This window comes from Lathyrus oleraceus, chromosome 5, assembly GCF_024323335.1.
Source record: "Lathyrus oleraceus cultivar Zhongwan6 chromosome 5, CAAS_Psat_ZW6_1.0, whole genome shotgun sequence".
Taxonomy (NCBI): domain Eukaryota; kingdom Viridiplantae; phylum Streptophyta; class Magnoliopsida; order Fabales; family Fabaceae; genus Lathyrus; species Lathyrus oleraceus.
In genome coordinates this window covers 272,324,287-272,340,839 of record NC_066583.1, presented here as the reverse complement: position 1 = coordinate 272,340,839, position 16,553 = coordinate 272,324,287, and positions in this window count along the sequence as shown.

Here is a 16,553-nt window from a genome sequence, read left to right as displayed (position 1 = left end):
CATTTGGTCAACATGTCTAACACATTCTTAAATAATTTGGTCAAATTCGGCTAACATTCAATCAAATTCAAAAAGTTGTCATTGCCATATTTCTACAATTTCTCCTTAGAACCACAAAAGGACAAATTATGTTTAGCAAGAAATTTCACTATTTAAATAACTATTTTTAAAATGTTTTTGCTGTAATTCTTTTCTTTCTCAATTAATCTATGAGTCGTTTTATCAATAGTTTAAAATTTCTGCATCCTTTGACGATATTCATACCAAGTAGTCATATTCTTAACATGTTTCATGCCTAACATGTGCTCTTTAATTCTTGCACCAACACGTCGTCAATCACTATAACTCTTATTTGCTAATTGTCTCCTATCAATCCCAATTTTCAAAATTTTACAACAAAAATAAAATACTTTATCAAGCTCTTTCAAATAAACAAGTCAATATCTATCACACATCTCTCCATTTGTTAAAGCTCTAGAACACAAATTAGATGTATAGCGTTTATTCCAACTATCTCTATGACCCTTCACAATTGAATCATCTCTTTTAAAACCTTTCGCAATTAATAAATCAATCAGTTTAGGTTGAAGATGATTCCAATTTCTTGGACCAAACATATCATAATCCACATTATCATTATCACTATTAACTTCCTCAAGATTACATCATCCTTATTAACTTCATCACCAAAGGACACATTATCAACATTATTATTTTCAATAAGCAGAATATCAAGATTATCATTTTTAATGGATACACTATCAAGATTATCATTTTTAATGGACACATTATCAAGAATTTCACCATCAGTATTATCATCATAATGACTTTCATTTGGAACTTGTGGTTCTTTTATTAAAAACTTATCTAGATTTTTTGCTTGATATTTAATTAACTTTTCAATTTTTTCTTTTCTTACACTTATATTTACACATTCATACTTTTTATTCTAAGGACGCATCTTAGGAGGCATAGTAACAAAATCTCGAATATCTCATTATGTCTACTGTGTCCGATGATGATCAATTATGTAGTACTTACCAGCAAGTGATCTATTTGAAGTCTCGTAGTAAAATTGTATTTCTATAATAAATAATTACATTAGTATCAAGAAAAATCAATTTCATTAAGTGAAGGAGATTATAAATTACTAATCAAAAGAACATTGATAGTTAAAAAAAATCGAGTTAGAAAAACTAAATTAATCAAAAATATAAATTAATAACATAGAGTAAAAAACAAATAATAAGTTAATCATTATAATATTCTTTTTCTCTTTTTTTGTTAATTATTATCTTTTTCAAAGCCAGAATATACAAATAAGCAAAATATATAAATTCCATAATTTTCGTCGTTGCTAAACCATTCAACGGTACCATATGGTCGGTTAATTTCAGCAGTTTTGCCATTGTTATGTGACTAATAAAGCATAATGTACAAATAAACTTACCATGAAGTCACTGACTACACATCACCATCGTATTGCCTTCATTTTCTCGTGTCTCTGTCGACATCATTGTAAACTTGTGGTGAATGGTGGTACGACAAAAATAACATGGTTTCATTTCCATTTTGACAGAGGCTTATAATGAATGAAAGAATGAGGAAAGAGTGTGTCGTTTCGTTTTTGTACGACGGTCAGGATTTGTATTTTGATGTTTTATGTTTTTTTATACTTTTTTGTCCAACAAAACAAAATCCCCCCCCCCCCCCCCCCCGAGATTTGGGGCCCAATGTTGTATAGCTTTCTGCACTTGTGACGGGCTAGCCTAGAAATAGCCACATGAACTTGTTCATGACTAAAGACATATCTTGAAGTATAATCCAATATAATCTAATGATTGACTTTGGGACTTGTTAATTATCGTTGAAAAGAAAACAATAATCGAGAATTGTCTCCAATTGAGTTTGAATGTCGTGATAATTAATAATGAGTTTGAATATCTCTTAATAATTGATTTCGGACTTGTTACGATGTTTTTCAGGAATGATCATTCCTTTAATGACATGATTAGTAAGTCTAGTGATTATCAACCTAGTATCATTGCATAATCCTTCAACTTGATCTAAATTTCTTAATAACATATTATGGTGTCAACCTTAAGCTTGATTAAGTGATTAGGAAGCCCGTGTGTTTTAAGATAACTAAAAAATTTAAGTGTCAGTTGCTCAAATGTCTTATTATCATTAGCTTATTGAAACAAAACATATAATATATTACAATAAAGTTTTATGTATCAAGTAATTGTATAAATGTTTCGAAACATAGTAAAAAATTAATAAAAACTTTTTACCTTAAATGAGTTTGGTTATATAATCATTTATTTCATCATCAACTTCAATAATTAATGCCAGAATACCCATATATTTGAAGATATTCTGAGTTTTTGAGATTATCTATCAAATTAGAATAAATACTTGAAACAATTGCTTCATTAGATCATATCAGTAAATTCAAATAGAAAAAAATCATTTGGAATAGTAATATCCATATATCCATCAGTTGATTCCAACATTTTTCCATCACCAATTTTAATGTCCATTCAGAAATTTATTGAACATCTTCAGTATTTGATGCAGATGACTCATTTTGTAATCACATGTTTTTGGTAAGAGATAAAATATTATAATGATCCTAAATGTATGAATCATTTATTATTATATGGAAAATATCAAATTTGGTACCTCTTGGTATTACATATTGAAAAGATTCTAAGTCACACATTAGTTAAACATAGAGCATCTAAAGATTTATACAAAGTAGCACCTATCACCTTACAAGACAGTTTTGTAAAGATGAGTTAGACCAAACTCTAAAATTGGTATCCGAGCAAGATTATGGGTTTGAGTCCCCCCTGACTGTCACTAAGGGGGGGGGGGAGATTGTTGGATTTATTTATCTAGCGTCACCAATGTGATTCGATGGGCTTAACATCCAAATCCATGATGCCTAGGATGGGCTAGGTGGGCTAGGCGCACCCCCTGAGGGCTATATATTGTAATGAAATATAGTTAAGCACAAATTAATAGAAATTGCTTTTAGCACAGTTGTAGGCGCTTGATCAAAAAATTAGATGTTTCAAAGTTCTTTTTGTACCTCGTGAGCAACCTTTTATCGTGCAGTCTTTGTCTTAGACCGAGCCTAAAAGCTAAATTTATATCTTCCCATCAAGTCAATATAATATGGTATCAGAGTATATCAATCATACCATGGGCCACACATCGCTAATACTCACACACCAAGTCTAAAAGAGTGTTGGATGTGAAGAGTGTATTGGAAATATTCTAAGTCTCATATTAGTTAGGCGTAGAGCATCTAAAAGATTTATATAGAGCCGCACCCCTCTCCTTACAATCCGATTTTTTAAGGATGAATTAGACCAAACTATAGTATGATAGAAATAATTTGTCTAAAATATCCACCAAATACTACAACTTTTCCTCCAAATATTTTTAAAGTTGTAGACTTATCCAATGCCTCAAAACAAAACTTATGTATCATTGGAGATTCGTCTCAAATTATCAACTCTATTTGTTTCAAAAGTTGAGAAATTTAGACTTTTTCTATATTACAAATTGAAGATTTAAGAGTTTGAACTGAAATCTCGAAATTTGAATGAGCATTTCTTCCTCTCGATAATAACAAACTGACTATGTTGCTAGAATTTACATTCAACATAATATGGCATTTTGAACGCAATACTGCAGACAATGTATACCACATGACAATTTTATCAGTTCCACCATAGTCATATAAGGGGAAAAACTCCACCTTTTTTTATTTCTAACAGCTTGCATAATTTTACTAAAAATATCTTGTTGTTCAGCTTATTATTTGAAATAGACAATATTATCCATTAATGAATAATTCATTTATCTAAGTAAAAACATTTAACATGTGAAAATTTTATCAAGTAAATAAAAATATTACTTGTAAAAGATTGAAGTAATTGTTGGAAGAGTTTGAGATAAATATTATGTGGTAGATTGAGATATTTATGTTCCACCAAATCTAAAAAAGATTTTTGAATAATTATTAGTAATTCGGAATGAATTGTCCAATGGAATACATAAAAGAAGAAGTACTTAAACATTACTTGGATAAAAAGGTCAAATTGTGGACTATGCAAGTTTATGTGGAGTTTTGATATGTTCCAACCATTTAAAGTAACCGTTTCACATGTGCTGGAAAAATGTCAGCAAATTATTCAGTATTAATACATTGAAGGCCTATGGAAAAACGAGTTACTACATTACGAAGTGTTCGTGTATATGATGCTTGTTTACACTAAACATGTGTGAGGATAATTATAGTTTATGCATTATCAGATTTATGGTTGATGAATGTCAATAATTGTGATCCATGAACTTCCTGTAATGTTACATCAATGATGTTACCATTGTGAATAAAAACATATTAGCAATTTAGTGAAGTATTTGAACCAATTATATAAAGATTGTTATTCTGCGTATAAGTAAGCGTAGTTTGTCTTACATTGGATCAGTAAGTGTGAAATTTGTGCAAGCCTTTCTTCCATTTACTCCAGGTTGTGTATTCAGAACCTCATTTACCATTTGAATGACATCTTAGACAATACGTAAAATAAAAATGAAATTTAAATAGATTGTGAATTGGAAAAAGATGATAATGTACTTCTCAACATAATGTTAAAATTAACCAACTAATATGTCTGACCGAATATTTCCATTGATAATTTTCAGCAATTTGTGTGAATTTGAACGGGTGTTTTGGGATCTAAGGAAAATTTAACTTAGTAAGTGTTGTACCACCATTAGATATTACTTAGTAAGCTTTGTCAATATCAAGTGGCTCACAATTGTACATGGTGTATGTTTGGTTGTCTATGATAGTGTTCTTCCATTCATTGAGTTATTTGTAACATGTTATGACATGAATTTTGTCACACTACAATACATATGAATTTGAAATCATTCGTGAGTCGGTAACTTTGTGACATTATGTTGTGAAAATGATATCGGAATTACAAAGTATAACTGGTTTCTTGATCGGTAAGAAACCCATAAGGGTAGAAAAGAAGAAAATAATAAGAACATAATAAAATTGGTTATGAATTATTATTCTTTACTTTCTCTTGGGAACAAGATTACAAGTGTTACAGAGTAGCAAATAAGCTCTCTCACCCTAATTAGGATTTGCGTTGTTCAATAATGAGAGACTAGTATGCTATTTATGAGAAAACTAACACATTAAACTAATGGGCTTTTACACACATGCCTATTACACAAGCTAACTTAGAGAACAAGCTAACTTAAACAATTGGGTATAACAAACAGGCTCAATTCGACATGTTAATAATCCTAGCATACTTCGACTATATCATGTGAATATACTTCGACGACATGCTAATGATCTTGTCGGATTGTAGAACCAAGAAGCTACCATTCGATCATACTAGAGTTCGATCCAATATCTCACATATCTCCACCTTGGAACAAACCAACTTTCTTCATGCAACTTTATCAACTGCATAGTCATTTTTTCTTTATCCTTTAACATAGCGTCCATGACTACGGTTCCCTTCAACGCTTCTAAACAATCTTGCTGAACCAGTAGGGCTTTCATCTTCAAGTGCCACAGACCGAAATCGTTCACTCCAGTGAACTTTTCAATCTCATACTTTGTTGACGGCATTTTCTCCATGCTCAATGCACCAATTTATTGTGTAATCGATGTCAGAATTACAAAGTATAATTGGTTTCTTGATTGGTAAGAAACCCACAAGGGTAGAAAAGAAGAAAATAATAAGAACACAATGAAATTGGTTATAAACTATTATTTTTTACTTTCTTTTAGGAACAAGATTACAAGTGTTACAGAGTAGAAAATAACCTCTCTCGCCCTAATTAGGATTTTCATTATTCAATGATGAGAGACTAGTATGATATTTATAAGAAAACTAACATACTAAACTAATGGGCTTTTCCACACATGCCCATTACACAAGCTAACTTAGAGAACAAGCTAACTTAAACAATTGGACATAATAAATAGCCCTAATTTGACATGCTAACAATCCTAGCATACTTTAACTACAATATATGAACAGACTTCGACGACATGCTAACGGTCATGTTGGATTGTCGAACCCATAAGCTACCCTTCGACCATACTAGAGTTCGATCTAATATCTAACACATTCCAATTATATAAGGTAAAAAGGGAAGTAGATGATAAATAACTCTAATATAAATTAATGGAAAAATATAACAACAACCACATTGTATGCAAAAACATATCCATTTATTTCACATTTGATGTCTTACATTTCTCAAACTTAGTCGAACACTGAAGCTAATAGATGGAATGAATCTATACCTTTTAATCTTGGATAATAATTCCTACATGTTCATGCCCGTTACGTTCCTTGACAATCCAAGGGTCAACAACTCATATAACAAGCTTGTATACTTGCCTCCCTTAACTAAATCATGAATGAACTAAAGGTTTCTTGACATTTTTAAGAATGGCTTAAATAAATGAATATTTATATAGCCTAGTTAATGAGGACCAAAATGATGAAACATGATTTAAATTTGGTTAAAATATAATCAAAAATGGTTTAGGGTTATAACAAAAACATTATGAAATCATACATGATACAGGTTATGAAATCAGACATATACATCTAGCCATAACATTGAAATATATATTTAGAGTTTCAAACACAATACACATATTTGGAAATAATAGAATCGACATATACCTATTTAAGTATGGAAGAGTGAAGACCATGAAATTTATAAAAGAAATAAAGCATGAACTAAATAATTTTAAAATAAAACCAAAATCGATTTGTGTTAAAAATGATAATATATATATATATATATATATATATATATATATATATATATATATATATATATATATATATATATATATATATATATATATATATATATATATATGAGAATGAAATTCACCATTTATCCTTGTTAATCCCACAAGTTGCCACCCTACCCTCTTTACTAATCTCTTTCATGTTTCTCTCTCTACTATTACTCATTTCTGCAAAAACACATTTTTCCACATTGGTATTTATCTCCATGAATAGAAAATTTCATCTCTTCCATTTTTTTCTTCTCGGAAAAACAAATCCATCATTTTTTCCATTTTTATTTCTTCCTTCATTTTCACCTTCTGTTTCATCTTCCGTTTCTCTACACATTTCATATAAAAGCTCTTAACTTTCTCAATTGTTGTTTCTCTTTCTGTATTTTCATACCAAAAGTCTTAACTTTCTCCATTTTTATTTCTGTTTCTGTATTTTCATACTTTTTTTCCTATTCCAAAGCTCATATTTTCACTTATGTATTAATGATGTATTACTATTGGTTGCATTTTTTTTCTAGTATTTATTGTTCCAGAACCCAAGCACAAGAGAGATGATTTTTTTTGTATCTGAAACTATATTTTACCTATTCAATTTGAGTGCTTCATCGTTGTTTTTGCACTTCATGTTTGCCTTTCGCCATCGATGTTTCTATTTCTGTATTTTGATACTTTTTTTCCTATTTCAAAGCTACTTTTACATCTAATTCGATGATGTATTACTAATGGTTGCATTTTTTCCAATTTTTACTTTTCCAGAATCCAAGCACAACAGAGGTTTATGTTGATATCTTTCTTATCGGAGCTCCCATTGTACATTTTTTTGAACCCTTTAACCTTCTTGAGGTAATAATATATACATTTCTCTGAATTGAACATAATTGTCTTTGTACATCTTTATTCGTATATTAATTTCTTATTTAACATGTGCAAAACATTGTGTGTCTTACAATTACAACAACAAGAAAGATAATCCCTTCAAAAAAATGGTTGGCACTACAAAAAATGTGATCATTGTACAAATAAAACTGATGAGATTTTAGCTTCTTATATTTGTTTGAACAAGCACAAAGTCAACTAATACAGTACTTAAGTAAGTTTTTACTATTGTTTTCAACAACTTCATGTTTAAAATGAACTATCGCTAATTATGTTGTTTTGGATGATGTTTTTTATCAGATTCAAACTTCACGTACATGTTTTCAATGTTGAGGAATAAATTACATTTTCTTTTTGGTATAGGAATCATCTTAATTTGTTGGGAACAACTGTAAAAGAACTTAGTGATCAAATGATTATTGATGTAGGTGTTGATATTTTTTTTTGCATTTATATGTACTTCATAATATATTTTTTTCAATGATGTCTAATGTACCTAATTTATAGTTAGGTGAGGATGGCCCTTTGAAATATCATGAGTTGCTTGATACATTCATGGGAAAACATTTTCAACCATATATATCTAGGAAAGTTAAAGGGAAAATTGAAATTCTCAATTTACCCCTGTTGATATCACAAACTGACATGTCATCCTCTCCCCACTTCCACTATTCAAAGCATTGAATCAAATATTTGATATTTGCTTTTATCAACCACCACATACTCTTAGTATTATTTTCATTTTTTCTCTTTACTTATTTCTTTCTCTTTTTGTCACTGATCAGTGCATTTTGATGCACATTCTTCTATATTTATACTTATGCATTTCCATGTTTTAGTTTGGTTATTTTTCCCTTTTAATGTGTTTTTATAATTTATCTTATTTTTACACTTATTTGTTTTTCGCAGTTTATTTTCAGCATTAGCAGTCTGCACGAATAAATTCATAACTGGAGCTAATTCAGCACTAGATTTATATTTTGTGTTGGGTTATTTAGTTTGGGTCTGGGTTATGTTTTGACCAAATTAGGTTTATTCTACTTTTCCTATAACCTAAGCAACCAAAAACAGTACAGGGGATCACTATTCACGAAAATTTGAAAGCTTGTACGAATTTCATGGAGAACTAATCCCTCTGATTCGATCTGCCGTAATTCAGGTTCCAAAACTTGAGATTATTATAATGTTAATTTTAGTTTAATTCCTTTCAATGATATTTTGTATTCTTGTATGCTTAATTCGATTGCATGAAATATATTGATTCGATTTGGTTGATTGTATGATCCTAACATAGGCATGTCACGTTTGCTTAATTCGTTTTTGTGTCTGATCAATCATGTTTGCTTAATCCATGAAAACTTATCCCGTTTGCTTAATTCGGACAATAGGATCATACATCTCACAAACTTCACTGCGCTTGTCATTGAGTTTGTATCCAAATAGGAATAGACAATCCGCTTAGGATATTAAAATTATATTAATCGATGATAGTAGGAACTGAATCGGTAGATTGAATTATTTCATAATCACTTATTTCATAACAGCTTATTTCAAGAATTGTTTTTAATAATCACTTTTTCTTAATCGAACGTCAAACCAAACAACCCCCCCCCCCCCCCATTAATTTGATTTACCTTTGGATAATAATAATCAATAATCCTTGTGAGAGCGATATCCGAGTTAAAATTGTCGTCGTACTACGTTTTTGAAAAACACTCATTTTGACCCGCGCGCGACAGCGGATCAGTCACTCTTTCTCTCTCCCTCTCCTTACTTTTCCCATTTTTTTACTTCTTTACTACTCATTCAGAGTTTCTTCTACAATCTAAATTCATCTCATTTCTCTTCATTTTCAAAATGAAATTTCAAAATCATAATATTTTTTCTCTTTTTCCCCTTCTTCTTAACCTTTTTGTGTCATGACTACCTTTAATATATATGTTTTTATAGATCTTAAAATTTCCTATTTAGGAATTAAATTTTCATTATTTATTTCTTATTTATGAATGTGGGAATGGTGATATCATGATTTATTTATTTTAGCTTTTTTAATATTGTTGCAAATGTGTAATAATGACTTATTTGGAACACTAATTAGTTTAACAGTTTATGTGTAATTGTTATTCTACTTATTCTCATTCATAATTTGTGCCTTACAGACCTGTAGAAAACCTTGCATTTGTTGTTGCACGTTTTTTTCATCAAGGTGGAACTTTCCGAAATTACTTTTCGATAATTCAATCTCATATGTGGTCAGTGTTGTCAAATAGTGGTTACAGTTGTTCTAGAATTTGATCAAACATTATTGATTTGTGATATGCCACTTACTACAAAATGTTATCTGATATCAGTTATTTCTAAGCTATATTATTGCAGTTGTTAGCCTGTGATTTTCAACACTACACTAAGCCTAGTTTGGAAGAGTCTTACTAACAGATCCACAATGTTAGGATCATTCTTTCTTCAAAACATGTCAAAACTCTCGAAAGTGTTTGCACAAATAAACACTTATACGAGTGTCGAGTTCAACATGCCCATTAGATGTTGGGGACTTAGTATGTTTTAAAGTCTAGAAGTCAGCCAAACTAAGGATGCTTCGAGAACAACTATAGGAGTCGACTGGAGATTCTTGATAGATGCAGTTGAGAGATTTAAATGCAGTCGAATAACACAAACCTAAGGTAGTCGAAGGCAACGCATGCCAAAATTGCCTAGAGGTAGTATTGGTGAATAGAAATCAGGATGCATACTAGGTAGTTAGGAATGTCCAACAAAATAATTTTGTGGGGAAAAATAATATAGCCAACATGGTCAAACAAATTCTAGCCCAAAATGGCCTTAGTGTTGGCCTTCATAGACCAAATTTTATCTCTACTTTGTCTGAATATGTGTTGCAGATTGAACTTCTAAGGGGTTGGAAAATCCCCCAGTTTACTAAGTTTGCACGGAATACCAACGAATCCACTTTCGAACACATTGCTAGATATTAATATGAGGCAGAGACTTGGCCAATAATGAAAATTTTAAAAAGAAGTATTTCCCAAATTCTTTAACTAAGAATATTTTTACATGGTTTACTACCCTTCCCCCCCAATGTCATATGCAATTGGAACCAATTAGAAAAAGTATTCCATGAGCAATTCTGCATGGGCTAGTCAAATATTAGCATAAAAGAATTGGCCAGTGTAAAGAGAAAGTTCTCTGAGTCAATAGATGACTACCTTAATAGGTTTAGGCTATTGAAAGCAAGATGTTTTACCCAAGTTCCTGAACATAAGTTAGTAATAATAGTTGTAGGCGGGTAAGACTATTCATTAGGAAAAAGTTAGATACCCAATACCTAAGGGACATGGCCCAACTAGCTGATAAGGTTCGACAAGTCTAAAGGTTGAAGGCTGAAAAAGCCAAGTCAACTCGACTCCCTAGGAAATAAAAAGTTACCTATGTAGAAATGGACGAAAACGATCAAGAAATTGATATAGTTTTCGAATATGTCAAAAAAACGAGGTTGACTTGGTAGAATTAAATTCAGGGTCTCCATATGTTTGTAAGGTCTTAAGACCCTTGAACGGGAAAAATCATGTCGAACTAACTAAAAATGAGAAGTTTATTACAAAAACTTACACGTTTGATGTAACTAAATGTGATAAAATCTTTGATCTTTTGGTTGCAGATGGTCAAATTATTGTACTAAAAGACCTGAAAAATGTCATCATTAGATCAAAGAAAGAAAAGAGGTTTTTGTAAATACCATAACTTTCTTGTTTATAAAATATCTCAATGTGTTATTTTCAGGGATCTGGTGCATAAATCTTTGAAGGATGGAAGGCTCAAATTTGGCGACAAACCTAAGGCCACAATGCAGATCGAATGAGATCTTTTACTGGCCAAAAATGCAAACTTTGTTGAGCCTGTAGAAATTCTGATGGTTGAAGCTATTGATGCTGAGAAGATGAAAGTGGTATACCTTAAGGTTAAGGAGGACTTGGTAGAATTTTTGAATAGGCGCGAGATCAAAGGACCAAAAGTTATGTTGTGTCCTAGATGCAATGAAATATTTGAAAAGGATGCCAACAAAGACCTAGACAATGTCACACATCAACAACAAAGGAAGTTGGGTCAAGATAATAGAAAAACCCAATTTATTTTGATAATATAAGAGTGCCTTTTAATACATTCCAAAGTAGGACTTATATTCCATCTGCCAACCCCCTTGTTGGTAAGTGGTTTCGACATGCAAGATTGACTAACAATGACCAATAGAAATTAAGGTTGGTTGTAGTTGGTGCAAACTCATTGTACCATGATAACTCACAAGTCTCAAAGAAGTACTCATATACTTCCACAAATTACCTAGGTAATAAACTGATAACCAGAACTCAGTGGAGGAGGCACCAAAGGGAAAAGAAGGTTGCCTTCGAAGATGCAAATAAAAATGGTGCTTCCTAGCAAATGACATGAGTGCATAGGGCAAAGAGGCCCATGAAAGAAATAGCAGTTCCTTCTTTGCCAACAATAGGTAAGCTTAAGGGAAATTTTGTCGTTGTCGCGATACGGAAAATACCTGAGCGTATGGAACGCTAGAAATATAAACAAAATAGAGTCGCCACCGAACTTTATTTATTTCACAAAAAAGAAAGGGAAAATAAAGATAAAACCCACGAAAAACAAAAATAAATGGTTGTTGCAACCAAATCGGGTTCGAGAGTCGGTTATGCAAGGGGAAGGTATTAGCACCCCTCACATATGTTATACTCAATGAGACCCATTTAGTTTGTTTCATGTTAGAGTGTTAGCGTGATATTAGTTTGCGATCTTCTAGTTATCGAGTTATAAAACAAAAAGAAAGAAAGGAAATATTTTTTTATTAAAGGGGTGCCTAACAAGATTTCTCAATCTTGTTTATACGTATCTCCAGGTGCTATGGAGAACTCAAGGCTATGTAGTTCTGCTAAAAGAGAACTACTGGGTTGATTGATTTTAGAGAGTGATGCTTGGATCGCATTTGAGTGGTTAAATCTTTACTTGTTGCTCGCTCTTAGAGACTGAAGTCTTTGTTTGTTTCACGTCTAATTGGATGTAGCATACTCGTTTTTGAAAATATTTTCGGGGTCGCACAAGGGCGAAAAACGAGTTTGATTGGTTTGAGTTGATTTTAAGTGGAGACATGCATCCAAACAGGGAGCTCTACTACAGTACTCGAATGCCCGAAAAGAAAGAGGCTTAATCCCAATCACTCTCTTTTCATCCAAAAGTTTATTTATGAAAAATGTGTGGCAAATTAGGTCAAAGTTCATTAACGGAAGACGATTATTCAGACAGAGAACTCTATTGCAGTGTCCAAAAAATCGGGAACGAGAAGGTAGATACCCAATCAATCTGTTTCTTCTATAAGAAAAATGACCTAATTCTGGTAATTATGGAAGACGAATTTTCGAACATGGAGCTCTACAATAATATTATAACATTCAAAAAAGAGAAAGTCTTAACCTAATAAATTTCTTCCATTTTTATTGAGAAAATATTTTAAAACACGGGGATGACTTGACATTGGATCAAGTGTCTGAAGTTGATTTATGAAAAGAATTTGAATGTGGCGAGGGTTATGCTCGAATTTATATTAAATTTGGGAATAAATACTCAACGTTAGATCAAGTGTTTATTTCTGTGTTTTTTCTGAAAGTTGTTGATTTTAATCTTTGAATTAACAATCAACGTACAATAAAAATAAATAAAAGCAGTAAACTTATTACACAAATTACGAGAATAGGGGTAGAGTTTATTGAATTGGGATACAATATGATAATTAAACTATGCAAGCTTAAAATACAATTGTAAATAAAAAAATCTCGTTGTAAGAAGGCCAAAGAGAAAGTCAATGGACTTAAAATAAAAATCAGAAATTTGAACTACATAATTTAGCGATATGTTAAGCAATTGTAAAGCGATTCATGTAGGAATCACCCTATCTGAGGCCGATCAACAAAACTATATGCGCTTAAGCAATTTCTAAAGTTAAATTGAACTTTTAACTCCGAAATTGTAAGGCATATGTGAAAAACTGATGATTTAATGCGACAAAAAGAAAAGAAAATTAAACTAAAAGAATTTAGTGTTATGTTAAGCAATCATAAAGCGATTCATGTATGAATCACCCTATCTGAGGTTGGTCAACAAAATTCTATGCACTTAAGCAATTTCTGAAGTTAGTTTAACTCCAAAATTGCAAGGCATCTGTGAAAAATTGACAGGACAAACAAATCAAAAGAAACTATTTACCCATTAAAAGCTATTTAATCCACTTAAACTAAACAAATACTTAACTAAATCAATAATTAAAATTAAACAAATCAAACTAAATAAATAAAAAACAAGGGTGTAAAAAAATGCCAATGGGGTGTAATGAATCAAAAAACACAAGCCCAAGGCCCAATCAATTAAAACCTTAATTAGGATTAACCAAAAAATTAACATTTAAAATATAATCAAAACAACAACAAAAAAAACTAAAAAAAAAAAACTAAAAAAGAGAGATAATGTCTGGTCCACTTGGAGAGAGTGAGAGTGGTTAATGAATTTTTTAAAATCACACACCACTAACCAACAATAGACATGTGGCAGAGCAAAGGAAACTAAATAAAAGAGGAACAAAATCTCTCCTCCTAACTTGTTTCAGCGAAGAAACAAAGACAAGTATTTTCCTTTTCTTCTCAAAGCGACAAATTTTCATGCAAGGCCAAAGGACAGCCATGGATCACCATAGATCGAACGACAAGCATTAGAAAGGGAAGAAAATACCACTACCTTCGCTTCGATGACAGTTGGGTGGTGCATGTAATCGTGGTTGGAATGATGGATTTGTTTTACACGGTGGAGGGAGTATTGCTATGGTGGTTGGGTTTATGAATTCGTGAAGAGGCTCGTTTGCTGATGTTGTTTGATTGTTGTTTGGTGTTGGTTTTGGTGAGGTGTTACGGTTCCATCACTTTGAATGGTGGTGGTGCATCGACGATGTTTGTATGGTGATGTGGTGGTTGTCGTGAGGGGAAGAAGCATGTGGTGGTAAGGTTTGCTTGGAGTTAAGAGATGAGTTTTGTTGTTCTTGGTTTGGGGTGTTGTTGGGAGGGAAGAATGGTTTGGTGTGAAGGTTGTTGAGGAGTTTGTGGTCGATGTGAGTTAATGGGAAAAAGGTTATTTCATCATTTTTTGTGCATTTTCCTCTATTTTTGTGTTGCTATGTTATTGTTGCAGTATGTTGTGTTTGGTGCGTTGGCTCAGATCGCGACAGAAGGAGTTTAGTGTGGTTGTGTTTTGTGGTGTGAAAGAGATGTGAGAGAATCAAGGAATATGAGTTGAATAACGTTCATGAGTTCCTCCTCATACTCTTCAGTTTCCTCTCCAGATTGTTTTGTTTGATCGTGTTGGGTTGGGAATCTTAGGTTTCTGCTCGTTTTTTTTAGAGAGAGGCGTAAGATATTTTGAGAGGACGAGAGAAAGATGGAGATTATAATGGTTTTTGTTGTTTAATGGTGGGGTTGAAAATGGAGGTGAGTGGGAGGGATGAATTTTGGGTGGTGAAAACGGAAGTGAGGGAAAGGTGGAGTGGTGTTGATGAGCGATGCAGGAGAGGGAGGAAAGATACTTTTGAAGTTGTGATGAGTTATGTCCTCCCTTTTGTTAAAACCGAGGGAGATATGTATATATTATGAAAGGTGAGATAATTAGTAAAAAAACTCAGAAACATGTTTTTTTCCGATTCCATCAAATCTTTCCCTTTATGTATATTTCACTTTTTAAAATCAAAATGGACTCATTTCTTTACAAGCACATTCCACGTGGCATCTCCTTAATGGAGGGATAGAGATATTATTTTTTATTCTTCTTTAGTTATAAGTGTTATAAAAAAAATGCTAAAATCAAAAATCAAAATTAATAGTTAATTAAAAACAAACAACACAAAATTAAATTAAATTAAAAATACAAATAATCAGATACAAAATGAGCAAAAATCGGGTACAAAAATGCCGGAAAAAACAAATTGAATGCATTAAAATGATTAGTGCGAAATAAATTTATCGGAAACGTACAGGTTTCGATAAAATTTTGAAATGAAAAATGATCGATAAAAAGGCTTAGGTTGTTTGAAATATGACTGAAAAAGTATCTGAAAAATAAAATGAGCATGCCACATTAAACTACACGGACCATAGATTAATAAAACTGGTTTCCGCAAGCTCAATTTTGAAATTTTTCGCCCACTAATTCGACGTACAATTGAGAAATGATTCGACCAGTCTGCATGTAGATCCGAAAAATTATTTCGAGCGATATTTTAAGTGTTATACAAAACAAAATGCATGTTGTGACAGTTATAAAATGCAAACGTCTTGTAAATGCCTTGATTATTGATCAAGAAATTGCAAATAGACAATCAGATGCAAATGAATCACCCTTGGACCATTTTCTTCTAATTCTCCATCACAAATAAAATCCTACAAAGATTCAAATGACGAATATTCTCTTGATTGTCCCATCTGAACCTTTGAAACATAATGCAATGGAAATAAAAGATGCACCGAGATTGAGAAATCAAGTCTTTTGACTTCTTAATCAATAGATGACTGAGTGAATATCATCAAGACCATATAAACTGCCAGAACTCCTGACTTTTCATCTAAACCATGATGAATGCTTTTAATTGATGAAATGCACAAAAAATGGAACTATTATGATATGCTTGATGCAAGTGAAAAACTTAGGGTAAAATTAGGATATGATAGTTGCCCCTATTTAAACATCTTTA